The following is a 15,046-nucleotide window of genomic DNA, read 5'->3' as shown; positions in this document are numbered from 1 at the left end:
AGGGTACAACTAGGAGAGTACACCTAGGAGGGTACAACTAGGAGAGTACACCTAGGAGGGTACAACTAGGAGAGTACACCTAGGAGAGCACAACTAGGAGAGTACACCTAGGAGGGTACAACTAGGAGAGTACACCAAGGAGGGTACAATTAGGAGAGTACACCAAGGAGGGTACAACTAGGAGATTACACCTAGGAGGGTACAACTAGGAGAGTACACCTAGGAGGGTACAACTAGGAGAGTACACCTAGGAGAGCACAACTAGGAGAGTACACCTAGGAGGGTACAACTAGGAGAGTACACCTAGGAGGGTACAACTAGGAGAGTACACCTAGGATGGTACAACTAGGAGGATACAACTAGGAGAGCACACCTAGGAGGGTACAACTAGGAGGGTACAACTAGGAGAGTACACCTAGGAGAGCACACCTAGGAGGGTACAACTAGGAGAGTAAACCTAGGAGGGTACAACTAGGAGAGTACACCTAGGAGGGTACAACTAGGAGAGTACACCTAGGAGGGTACAACTAGGAGTACACCTAAGAGAGTACACCTAGGAGAGTACACCTAGGAGAGTACAGCTTGGATAGTACACCTAGGAGGGCACAACTAGGAGAGTGCAACTAGGAGGGTACAACTAGGAGGGTACAACTAGGAGAGTACACCTAGGAGAGTACACCTAGGAGGGTACAACAAGGAGAGTACACCAAGGAGGGTACAACTAGGAGAGTACACCAAGGAGGGTACAACTAGGAGAGTACACCTAGGAGGGTACAACTAGGAGAGTACACCTAGGAGGGTACAACTAGGAGAGTACACCTAGGAGGGCACAACTAGGAGAGTACACCTAGGAGGGTACAACTAGGAGAGTACACCTAGGAGGGTACAACTAGGAGAGTACACCTAGGAGGGTACAACTAGGAGGGTACAACTAGGAGAGCACACCTAGGAGGGTACAACTAGGAGGGTACAACTAGGAGAGTACACCTAGAGCACACCTAGGAGGGTACAACTAGGAGAGTACACCTAGGAGGGTACAACTAGGAGAGTACACCTAGGAGGGTACAACTAGGAGTACACCTAGGAGAGTACACCTAGGAGAGTACAGCTTGGATAGTACACCTAGGAGGGCACAACTAGGAGAGTGCAACTAGGAGGGTACAACTAGGAGGGTACAACTAGGAGAGTACACCGAGGAGGGCATAACTAGGAGAGTACACCTAGGAGGGTACAACTAGGAGGGTACAACTAGGAGAGTACACCTAGGAGGGTACAACTAGGAGAGTACACCTAGGAGGGTACAACTAGGAGAGTACACCTAGGAGGGTACTAGGAGAGTACACCTAGGAGGGTACAACTAGGAGGGTACAACTAGGAGAGCACACCTAGGAGGGTACAACTAGAAGGGTACAACTAGGAGGGTACAACTAGGAGGGTACAACTAGGAGAGTACACCTAGGAGAGTACACCTAGGAGAGTACACCTAGGAGGGTACAACTAGAAGAGTACACCTAGGAGGGTACAACTAGGAGAGTACACCTAAGAGAGTACACCTAGGAGAGTACAGCTTGGATAGTACACCTAGGAGAGTGCAACTAGGAGGGTACAACTAGGAGGGTACAACTAGGAGAGTACAACGAGGAGGGCATAACTAGGAGAGTACACCTAGGAGGGTACACCTAGGAGGGTACAACTAGGAGAGTACACCTAGGAGGGCACAACTAGGAGAGTACACCTAGGAGGGCACAACTAGGAGAGTAGACCTAGCAGGGTGCAACTAGGAGAGTACACCTAGGAGGGTACAACTAGGAGAGTACACATAGAAGGGTACAACTAGGAGAGTACACCAAGGAGGGTACAACTAGGAGAGTATACCTAGGAGGGTACAACTATGAGAGTACACCAAGGAGGGTACAACTAGGAGAGTACACCAAGGAGGTTACTCCTAGGAGAGTACACCTAGGAGGGTACAACTAGGAGAGTACACCTAGGAGGGCACAACTAGGAGAGTACACCAAGGAGGGTACAACTAGGAGTGTACAACTAGGAGGGTACAACTAGGAGAGCACACCTAGGAGGGTACAACTAGGAGGGTACAACTAGGAGAGTACACCTAGGAGGGTACAACTAGGAGGGTACAACTAGGAGAGCACACCTTGGAGGGTACAACTAGGAGAGTACACCTAGGAGGGTACAACTAGGAGAGCACACCTAGGAGGGTACAACTAGGAGAGTACACCTAGGAGGGTACACCTAGGAGGGTACAACTAGGAGAGTACACCTAAGAGAGTACACCTAGGATAGTACACGTAGGAGAGTACAGCTTGGATAGTACACCTAGGAGGGCACAACTAGGAGAGTACAACTAGGAGGGTACAACTAGAAGGGCATAACTAGGTGAGTACACCTAGGAGGGTACAACTAGGAGAGTACACCTAGTACAAGAGTACAACTAGGAGTACACCTAGGTACACCTAGAGTACACTAGGAGAGTACACCTAGGAGAGTACACCTAGGAACAACTAGAGAGTACAGGAGGGTACTAGGAGAGTACACCTAGGAGACAACTAGTACACCTAGGAGGGTACAACTAGGAGTACACCTAGGAGAGTACACCTAGTAGATTACACCTAGGAGGGTACAACTAGGAGAGTACAGCTTGGAGAGTACACCTAGAAGAGTATAACTAGGAGAGTACAACTATCAGACTACACCTAGGCGTGTAGATGAATGGTTCAGAGAACCAACAGGTTGATAAATTAGACACATGTGCAACACTTGGGTATCTTTAATGAGGAAACGTTTCGCCACACAGTGACTTTTCAAGACTGATGGACTGACCACATCGACTCAAGGCTTAGGGACTGATTACCTCAAACTCCTCCTGTTCTTCAACATTCTCCTTTGTATGGACTGATGAAGCCACTGTGTGGCGAAACGTTTCCTCATTAAACATACCCAAGTCTTGCACATGTGTCTAATTTATGTACACCTAGGTGGGTACTGTACAATAGTACAACTAGGCGAGTACCATTCGATGAGTACAGGCGACGAAAAACCAATAAAAGTAATCACAGTAATTCCAGCAAGGTGAGAATATATATATATATATATATATATATATATATATATATATATATATATATATATATATATATTATATGCTCTCAATGTTTACCTACTCAAAGTAAATAGGTACCTGGGTGTTAATCTCCGTACATCTGCTGATCATCGTCACTTACCAGTAAATGGTTACCTTGTTAAAATATGAGGTAGACAGTATAAGGTATGAGGTACAAAATACAAGGCCCTAACTACAGCTCCGCCCAGACACACAGAAGCACGATGTTAGTATCATGAGAATATCGTGACGAGACGCTGATATACAGCAACTACACCACAATGAAGAGTGTCCCCCACAATGATTTAGTTTAACAAAAAAATGTGACAGACACACACACACACACACACACACACACACACAGTGAAAATGCGGGGCCAGGAGCTATGAATCGACCCATGCAACCACAACTAGGTGAGTACACAGACACACAGCGTACAGAGACAGAATGTTTCAGAGATGTGACATAACAATAAGGGGTCGCAACTGGAAGTTCATAAATCAGAGTCACTGGGATGTTAGGAGGTATTTCTTCAGCAGAACTGTCAGGAAGTAGAACAATTTGGAGAGTGATGTAGTGGAGGCAGGATACATATACAGCTTTAAGACGAGGTACGATTAAGCTCTTGGAGCAGAGAGAGAGAGAGAGAGAGAGAGAGAGAGAGAGAGAGAGAGAGAGAGAGAGAGAGAGAGAGAGAGAGAGAGAGAGAGAGAGAGAGAGAGAAAAAGAGAGAGAAAGAGAGAGAGAGAGTGTGGACCTATTAACGACTAGCGAAGAGGCGGGGCCAGTAGCCGTGACTCGACCTCTGCAACCACAAATAGGTGAGTGTACGCGCACACGCACACGCACACACACGCACGCACACACACGCACGCACACACACACACACACACACACACACACACACACACACACACACACACACACACACACACACACACGACATATATTAGACCAATCATCGAGGACGTGATCCCAGCATGGAGTCCACGTTTGGCTAAGCATGTGAAGAAATTGGAGAAGATTCAAACGTTTAGAACCAGACTAGTACTAGAATAGAGAGGAATGCACTGTGAGGAGAGGTTGAAAGAACTGAACTTGACGATCTTAGAGAAGAACAAGATGGGGACATGATTACTAAGCTCAAAAACTCAAGAGGAATTGTTAGGGCTGGTAGGGACAGACTGCCTGAATTAAGAAGAGTGAAATCAAGGGGTGGAAGCCAAAGGGCGCCTGAAGAGGAGAATGACTAGGATGAGGCAGTGGTGGAGGCAAACTCAATACACAGCTTCTTGAGTAGATACGACAAGGCACAAGACGTTACAAGTCAGTGATGCCAGTCAAAATGGCTGAAGAGGCGGGACCAGGAGCTATGCCGCGAACCCCGAAGACACAATTCGGTGACTACAAATCAGCGAGCACACACACACAGGCAGGAAATCACAGTAACCACAACAACAATGGATGAACAGACAGCAATTTGATTCACAATTACAAACTGGCCTCAATCATATTTCAGGACTCACGCATTCATACAACTGTCATAGGGCAAATTTTGGCTACACCTATTAATATTTTACGAAAAAATCCCCCCCCCCCACATTTTCACCTCCCCAGGCCTAACACCCCCCGTCCCCTATCAAAAAAAAGTTAACACTCAGAACTATACTGTAATTTAGGGATCGAAAAAAAAAAACATGAAAATCTACACTTTTGTGTAGGAAACAGGACATGGAGCTTTTGGTCATCTGACCGAGGCCTTCTTTTGGCTTACCCGTCCACCCATTTAAAAATCATTGAGGTTATTTCGCTTGGGTATAGTTTCATCAGTATCATTCTCGTGGTAAAATATGTGCATCACGCACATATTAATGTACTTATTCCAGCCAGAGTAATCATACACGTACAGAACATGTAAGCACTCAACAATACCCATACACTTTATGTACGCACTTATACACACACACTACATGTGAGAACTTGCATACACACTCAGATCCAGGACTAATACGTACACTAAATGTGAACACTGGTATACACACCATGTAAACACTGGTACACACCATGTAAGCACTGGTACACACCATTTAAACACTGGTACACTCCATGTAAACACTGGTACATACATACCATGTAAACACTGGTATACCATGTAAACTTTTGATATACCTTTGATACACCTTTGAAGAATTTCGAGAGTATATCTACTCTCTGAGCCCGGTCATGGGCCAGGCTCGTCTGGTGCTCGCCTGGTCAACCAGGCTGTTGCTGCTGGAGGCCCGCTGCCCCATATATCCATCACAGCCTGGTTGATCTGGCACCTGGTGAAGATACTTGTCTAGTTTCCTCTTGAAGGCTTCAACACTTGTTCCAGCAGTGTTTCTGATATCTTCTGGTAAGATGTTGAAAAGTCTGGGACCCCGGATGTTGATACAGTGTTCCCTTATTGTCCCCACCGCACCCCTGCTCCTCACTGGGTTTATTTTACACTTCCTCCCATATCTCTCACTCCAGTATGTTGTTATGGCAGTGTGCAGATTTGGGACCAAGCCCTCGAGTACCTTCCAGGTATATATTATCATGTACCTCTCTCTCCTCCGCTGGTACACTCCATGTAAACACTGGTACACTCCATGTAAACACTGGTACATACCATGTAAACACTGGTACAAACACCATGTAAACACTGGTACATACCATGTAAACACTGGTACAAACACCATGTAAACACTGGTACACACCATGTAAACACTGGTACAAACACCATGTAAATACTGGTACAAACACCATGTAAACACTGGTACACACCATGTAAACACTGGAGCAAACACCATCTAAATATTGGTACACCGTGTAAACACTGGTACACACCATGTAAACACTGGTACACACCATGTAAACACTGGTACACATCATGTAAACACTGGTACAAACACCATGTAAACACTGGTACACATGTAAACACTGGTACACACCATGTAAACAATGGTACACACCATGTAAACACTGGTACAAACACCATGTAAACACTGGTACAAACACCATGTAAACACTGGTACACATGTAAACACTGGTACAAACACCATGTAAACACTGGTACACATCATGTAAACACTGGTACACATCATGTAAACACTGGTACAAACACCATGTAAACACTGGTACACATGTAAACACTGGTACAAACACCATGTAAACACTGGTACACATCATGTAAACACTGGTACACACCATGTAAACACTGGTACACACCATGTAAACACTGGTACACATCATGTAAACACTGGTACAAACACCATGTAAACACTGGTACACATCATGTAAACACTGGTACACATCATGTAAACACTGGTACAAACACCATGTAAACACTGGTACACATGTAAACACTGGTACACACCATGTAAACAATGGTGCACACCATGTAAACACTGGTACAAACACCATGTAAACACTGGTACAAACACCATGTAAACACTGGTACACATGTAAACACTGGTACAAACACCATGTAAACACTGGTACACATCATGTAAACACTGGTACACACCATATAAACACTGATACACATGTAAACACTGGTACACATCATGTAAACACTGGTACAAACACCATGTAAACACTGGTACACATGTAAACACTGGTACAAACACCATGTAAACACTGGTACACATCATGTAAACACTGGTACACACCATGTAAACACTGGTACACACCATGTAAACACTGGTACACATCATGTAAACACTGGTACAAACACCATGTAAACACTGGTACACATCATGTAAACACTGGTACAAACACCATGTAAACACTGGTACAAACACCATGTAAACACTGGTACACACCATGTAAACACTGGTACACACCATGTAAACACTGGTACACATCATGTAAACACTGGTACACACCATGTAAACACTGGTACACATCATGTAAACACTGGTACACACCATGTAAACACTGGTACACACCGTGTAAACACTAGTACACATCATGTAAACACTGGTACAAACACCATGTAAACACTGGTACACACCATGTAAACACTGGTACACACCGTGTAAACACTAGTACACACCATGTAAACACTGGTACAAACACCATGTAAACACTGGTACAAACACCATGTAAACACTGGTACACACCATGTAAACACTAGTACACATCATGTAAACACTGGTACAAGCACCATGTAAACACTAGTACACACCATGTAAACACTAGTACACATCATGTAAACACTGGTACAAACACCATGTAAACACTGGTACACACCATGTAAACACTAGTACACACCATGTAAACACTAGTACACACCATTTAAACACTAGTACACATTTACAAACAACAAACGTGTCAAACAAGGCAACAAATCAAACCAAGTTGCCTTGAAAATAGATTATCCCGAGGAAAAAAATCATATAATGCTTTAATATGAATTTACATGCTATGCAAATTTTTAATTTTGTATCAAAACTAAAGTAGAGCTTAACCTAGTCTTGTTAAAATTAACAAAATATGGCATAAATACTACCCAAGCTATTTCTTTAAGTTCAACCGTAACATGTTAATATCTGGAGTTACTGAAATATATTAATTTCCTGATGTTCAGACTGATGTTTCTCTACTGTGCACTGGAAGCATAATCAATACACAGCTTAGCGGGTAGGTATAACCTCAGGTTATACAGTAAGGCAATGGAATGAGAAAAAATAAGTTATTGGTGACAGCAAACTCGAATCACAGCTTCAAGAGTAGGTATGGCATAATTCAGGAAAAACAAAGAGTTCCTCGGTAAGCGGCAGGATCGACCCCTGCCAATACAAATGAGTCAGTACAGAGAGAACTTGATAGGGCGGATACGAATAGTCTTAGAAATGGATGGAACGGAACTCTTAATGAGACACAGAGACGCCAGCAAATATTTCTTCAGCCTCACATTGGAAAGACAGTGGAACGAGTTGGATGAGAAAGTGGAAGAGGCAAACCCACACACATTGTTTCAAGAGTAGGGGAGATAAGACCCAAGAGGCCAGGAACCAGTGAAGCTAGTCGATAATATTTAATAGCAGGAGCCAGGAGATAAGGCGTAACACTTGAAAACACAATTCAGTGAGTACTTGTGCCTTGATCTGAGGTCTCTAGGCAACCACATCATCTCTATTTCCATACAAATGCAACATAACCACGGTGGAAAGCAGTATTTTTCCAAGCGCCTTCTTGATCTCTCACATTATCTTCCACTGTTTAATGATAACATGAGAGATGGCGAAAGCGCTTGCAATGACGCAAGTTTTCACTGTGTTGATATTGCATATTAAAGACAACACCTGTATCATGTGATCTTATTGCTTCCATACATGTGTATACTGGATAGCCACACGTAAACTGAAGTTACGCAAGCGCGTACACATGCCCACACGGCTCACAAACATATACAACACACACACACACACACACACACACACACACACACACACACACACACACACACACACACACACAAAACACACACAGACATACACATTTTTACAATACCTCTATACACCTGCGTGCTGGGTCGTATCCTCATCACACCTGGAAAGAAAGAGAGGTTATTTATGGTCAGAGATTTGCATTTTACCGACGCACCCTGTATATAGGCCAACAATGCAGGTGATTTTGATTTTTACCCATGCATAAAGTTTCCTATTGAAGTTGAGGGCTTTCGACTCTGGGAAGTATATGACAGCCCATGTAAAGGCTTCCGCCACTCCGTCTTTATGCCCGCTCTTGCTAGTCTTCGTTATTCGTGTTTCCTTTGTAGCTGCTCGAAATATATCCTTAAGATGAGACTGGCGATCCCAGATAAAATTGAATGTATGTGTGCGAGAGAGAGAGAGAGAGAGAGAGAGAGAGAGAGAGAGAGAGAGAGAGAGAGAGAGAGAGAGAGAGAGAGAGAGAGTGCTTATGTGCATTACGTCAGGATAGTGCCTGACAGGCTGTGATATACCTTCCAATAACTAACTTCCCAAAGTAATTCAAAACTGAGGCTCAACCAATGGCAGAAATTATCGGTCTAGACTGTTTTTCCTTTGTGCATTCAACAAACTTGAGAAACCCTGCAATGTACAGATACCCTGTTCCACATAATGGTTATATAGTGGGAACACCCGCGGGTTAGATTTAGATAATGCCTCCGAAGGGGCTAGTTTACAGTGCACCCCACATTCATCCTGTGGACGGTAGCGCAAAAACACATGGATACACACAAGGCTTAGAAACTAGACCCTAGAAGTGGTTCCGCTGTGGGACACTAAAATTTAATTTCCCGTGCTGCTTTCAGAGGCGTTCTGGCAAACTGTCTCCCTCTGGTGGCTGTCATTACTGACTCCGCGTTCTCCGAAAACAGTTTGGTGTGAGAAATCAAATGGCGTCCGTAGTATAGCAAATAGCGTCCACACCCTCCTTGGGTTCACAGCGTCCGTGGGTACAAGGAAAATCAAGCAGGGTCCTCAGGAAATCGTTTGGACGATCGCGCAGATATTCGCTGACGCACAACATAATTTCGCTGGAAGTGTCGTGGTAGATTACGTGAGCGAGAACTATCTTGAAGGATCTTCCCAAGAGAAGCACTAGGGAGAATAGAACTGGAAATTTTGTGCAGATATATGCAGTACTTTAATATTTGTGGGGAGGTGAAGGTGTGTAGGGAAGGGTGGCGGGGAAACGAAGGGGTGCAAAAGAGGGGTAGTGAAGGGGTAGGGAAGCTGGGGTGATGAGGGAAGTGTAGAAGTGGAGCAGAATTAAGACTCTTAAGAACATTCAATCATGCACTCAGGAAAAAATCCCTGGAATGGGAATTAGTCGTTCTTGTGTGTTCCTGGAATGCTGCGAATGGAAGTGAAAATTAAAGAGGAAAAAGATTTAACGAAAACAAAGACTGAGAATACTAGACATAAAAATAATACCAGATAATTATATAATAAGTTAATAGCCCTAAATGTATTTAAAAAATGTAAACATGTTCTTAGACTTCAAATAAAAGCTTTAAATATGTTCACACACACACACATACACACAGACACACACACACACACACACACACACACACACACACACACACACACACACACACATATAAAGTGTAACACCGAATGTGAAGTGTATTCTGTAATAAGTGAAAAGTGATATCACTTGAGGAACGCGGGATGCATGAGCATATATGATTATAAACATCACGGGTGAAGGAGTTACAAAATAGTGAGAGAAGGCCTATGTACGACACTACGTCATCAGCTTCTGGCAACTTGTCATCACACCGCTGTCAGCGCAAGTATTCCACGTGTTGAGGTTGCATATTGCAAGATTGAGTCTGGTCCTGCATCACTGTTAGATACTGGTCACTCACTCCTGCAAGCCATTACCAGAATTAGAGTAGAAATAGCATAGAGGACAGTGCAAGGTGTAAAGCGGTAGTGAGGGATATGTCAGACACTTAAGCTGAGACAAGCTAAATTTTACAACCTAGCTACTTTCTGAATTTTAGAAGTAGAATCGATAAGTGTTACAAGTATTGGTAAGCTTAGAATTACTGGTATCTACCGGTATTTATTAGCAGTATGAATACTTAGAAGTGGGGGCACACACACACACACACACACACACACACACACACACACACACACACACACGCACACACACACGCACACACATACACACACACACACACACATACACACACACACACACACACACACACACATATACACACACACACACACACACACACACACACATACACACATACACACATACACACACACACAAACACACACCAGGCTTAGTGTCTAATCGACATGTGCCTAGGACAAAATGGTAACTAACACACACACACACGTACACACACACACACACATACACACACACACACACACGTACACACACACACACATACACACATACACATACACATACACATACACACACAGGAACAAGCACTTGTAAGCTGCAGTACACACGTAAACACACATACACAGGATTTCACACCGTCCTGTGAACTGACCATCTGAACATTTCTCCTCTCCCCCCCTCTTTCTACCCTAAGTAGACCTATCTCTACCTCTCTCACTCTTTACCTATATCTCTCTCTCTACCTATCTCTCTCTCTTCCCTCTCCCATCTCTCCCCTCTAACATCTCTTACCTCTAACACCTCCCCCCCTCTAACATCTCTCCCCTTCTAACATCTGTCCCCTCCCATTATCTCTCCCCTCTCCCTTTCCCCACCTCTCTCCCATCCTCCCCTCCCTCTCCCCCTAGCCTCTCTCCCCTCTCACTCTTCCATCTCCCCCCTCTTTCCCCCTCTCTGCCCCCTCTCTCTCCCCCTCCTTGCCTTCTCTTTCTCTCTCTCTCTCCCTCTCCCCCCCCTCTCTCTCTCTTGCTCTCTCTCATCCCCATTTTCCCTTCTAACTCTCCCCTCTCCTACTCTTCCCTTCACTCTCTCACCCCCTCTACCTTTCCCTTCTCTCTTCTCTCACAAAAAAAAAAAAAAAAAAAAAAAAAAAATGGTGGGGACTCGCAGGAACCAAGGATCAGATGAGAATGGTTCTGGTAGTGAGGAGTGGATGGAGGAGCAGTGGAAAAGGATGGAACAAGAGTGGGAGAGAAAATTAGGAGAGCTTTCTGAAAAAAATGGAGAAAGAGCTCTCTGTTAAATTGGAAAAGAGGTTGGAGAAGGAGACAAAGAATTGGGAGGCACAAGTCGAAACTGCAGTAGCTAAGATAAGGGTCCTAGAAGTTGAGATAAATAGGCTGAAGCGGGTTACAGGGGCAGTGACCAGAGAAGACACAGCATATGAAGCTGCGAGGCCGAACAGGAAGGAAGGAATTATGAATTATGCTAAGGTCACATCAGTCTGCCAAGGAGGACCAAGGAGTGAAAGGGAAGATCAGCTGGTTGCAGATGGAGAGGGTGATAGGTCAAATGCTGAGGCACAACAAGGCTATCAAGAGCCACTGGAAAAATCAAGGGAGAAACTGACCACATACAGGCAGGATCCAGAGTCACAGAGGGTGAGGCAATGGGAGGAAGAAAGGGCAAAATCAGTGTTTATCCATGGGCTTCAGGAGAGAGAGGAAAGGACACACACTGAAAGGCAGCAGGAAGAAAGAAAGGAGATTGAGAAAATCATCACGGAAATAGGTGAAGAGATGGACGAGATTGTAAATTTTCAGAGAATAGGGGGGTACTCGAAGGGGAGAAACCGACCAATCAAGCTGATTCTCAGGACGGAAACAGTGCGGAACAGGATCCTCCAAGAGAAACCACGATTGAAATACTCGGAAGAGTACAAGAGGGTGTTCCTAGACAGAGACAGAACAAAATCAGAACGACAGCAGCTGAGGGAGAGGACAAAAAAGCGAAAGGAGCTAGGAAAAGAGACAAGGAGGGAACCAGCAGAGGTCAGTAAGAGCAGAACAGAACAGCAAGGGCAAGCACACACACAATTACTCTCAGAACCATACAACCTATCACACCATCCCAACACACACTACAATCCATACCCACAGCCTCCACCCAACACCGAGCTATAGAATCCCACAGTATGCCACCAGGTCTCCCACCCTCACAGGCCCCCCAAACCACAGTGTTGGAAAGGAAACTGAAGGTATGGTACACAAACACTGATGGAATAACAAATAAGTGGGAGGAGTGGCATGAAAGAGTCAAAGAAGCATCACCAGACATCATAGCTCTCACAGAAACCAAGCTTACAGGTATGATAACAGATGCCATCTTTCCAACGGGATACCAAATCCTGAGGAAAGACAGAGGGAACAGGGGGGGGTGGAGGAGTGGCGTTGCTGATCAAAAATCGCTGGAATTTTGATGAGCTGGAGAGAGGAGACAGCGGAGAAGAAAGTGATTACATAGTGGGAACACTTCACTCTGGAGGTCCCAAGGTGGTAATAGCAGTGATGTATAACCCACCACAGAACAGCAGGAGGCCAAGGCAAGAGTACGACGAGAGCAATAGAGCGATGGTTGACACACTGGCTAGAGTGGCCAGAAGAGCTCATGCATGCAGGGCAAAGCTCCTGATCATGGGTGACTTTAACCACAAGGAGATCGATTGGGAGAACTTGGACCCACATGGGGGCCAAGATACATGGAGGGCTAAGATGATGGAGGTGGTACTGGAAAACTTCATGTGCCAACACGTAAGGGACACTACAAGAGAGAGAGAAGAGGATGAACCAGCAAGGCTGGACTTAGTATTCACCTTGAGTAGTGCAGATATCGAGGACATCACATATGAAAGACCCCTTGGGGCCAGTGACCATGTGGTTTTAAGCTTCGAATACACAGTAGAGCTACAAGTGGAGGGAGAAGCAGGAAGGCCAGGACGAATGAAGCCAGACTTCAAGAAAGCGGACTACACAGGAATGAGGAACTACCTGAACGGGGTTCAGTGGGACAGAGAACTGGCAGGGAAGCCAGTTAATGAGATGATGGAATATGTAGCAACAAAATGCAAGGAGGCTGAGGAGATGTTTGTACCCAAGGGTAACAGGATTAATGAAAAAGCCAGGATGAGCCCATGGTTTACCCAAAGGTGCAGGGAGGCAAAAACCAAGTGTGCTAGGGAATGGAAGAAATACAGAAGGCAAAGGACCCAGGAGAATAAGGAGAACAGTCATAGAGCCAGAAACGAATATGCACAGATAAGAAGGGAGGCCCAAAGACAATATGAAAATGACATAGCAGCGAAAGCCAAATCTGACCCGAAACTGTTGTACAGCCACATCAGGAGGAAAACAACAGTCAAGGACCAGGTAATCAGGCTAAGGAAGGAAGGAGGAGAGACAACAAGAAATGACCGTGAAGTATGTGAAGAACTCAACAAGAGATTCAAAGAAGTGTTCACAGAGGAGACAGAAGGGACTCCAGAAAGACGGAGAGGTGGGGCACACCACCAAGTGCTGGACACAGTGCACACAACCGAGGAAGAAGTGAAGAGGCTTCTGAGTGAGCTAGATACCTCAAAGGCAATGGGGCCAGATAACATCTCCCCATGGGTATTGAGAGAGGGAGCAGAGGTGCTATGTGTACCCCTAACAACAATATTCAATACGTAAAGTAAAAGGACACAAGTGCAACTAATGTGACATTTATTGTGGCAACGTTTCGCTCTCCAGGAGCTTTATCAAGCCATTACCTGGATTGCTATCGTTGCAAACATATTGTCGGAGATTGCCTGAGGCATGGAAGACAGCAAATGTAGTCCCAATCTTTAAAAAAGGAGACAGACATGAAGCATTAAACTACAGACCAGTGTCACTGACATGTATAGTATTCAAAATCATGGAGAAGATTATCAGGAGAAGAGTGGTGGAACACCTAGAAAGGAATGATCTCATCAACAGCAGCCAACATGGTTTCAGGGACGGGAAATCCTGTGTCACAAACCTACTGGAGTTCTATGACATGGTGACAGCAGTAAGACAAGAGAGAGAGGGGTGGGTGGATTGCATTTTCTTGGACTGCAAGAAGGCGTTTGACACAGTTCCACACAAGAGATTGGTGCAAAAACTGGAGGACCAAGCAGGGATAACAGGGAAGGCACTACAATGGATCAGGGAATACTTGTCAGGAAGACAGCAGCGAGTCATGGTACGTGGCGAGGTGTCAGAGTGGGCACCTGTGACCAGCGGGGTCCCGCAGGGGTCAGTCCTAGGACCAGTGCTGTTTCTGGTATTTGTGAACGACATGATGGAAGGAATAGACTCTGAGGTGTCCCTGTTTGCAGATGACGTGAAGTTGATGAGAAGAATTCACTCGATCGAAGACCAGGCAGAACTACAAAGGGATCTGGACAGGCTGCAGACCTGGTCCAGCAATTGGCTCCTGGAGTTCAATCCCACCAAGTGCAAAGTCAT

General features: G+C 45.0%; 1 protein-coding gene across 4 annotated transcripts in view; it reads right to left on the bottom strand.

Moving 5' to 3' along the window:
- LOC138850970 (fat-like cadherin-related tumor suppressor homolog) overlaps positions 1-15,046 on the bottom strand; it is a 336,277-nt gene that overhangs the window by 245,172 nt on the left and 76,059 nt on the right. For 2 of the 4 annotated variants that reach the window (XM_070085708.1, XM_070085712.1), the window contains exon 2: positions 8,664-8,702. The exons of 1 other annotated variant lie outside the window; for it this stretch is intronic. The gene's annotated coding sequence lies outside the window, so the exon portion shown is untranslated. Of the gene's footprint in view, positions 1-8,663; positions 8,703-15,046 lie in introns of those variants that run through there. One more of the 4 variants, XM_070085709.1, reaches the window with a different exon arrangement.

Source organism: Cherax quadricarinatus, chromosome 17 (genome assembly GCF_038502225.1).
Source record: "Cherax quadricarinatus isolate ZL_2023a chromosome 17, ASM3850222v1, whole genome shotgun sequence".
NCBI lineage: Eukaryota > Metazoa > Arthropoda > Malacostraca > Decapoda > Parastacidae > Cherax > Cherax quadricarinatus.
Note: the sequence above shows the minus strand (reverse complement) of the source record. Positions and strands in the feature narration are given on the sequence as shown.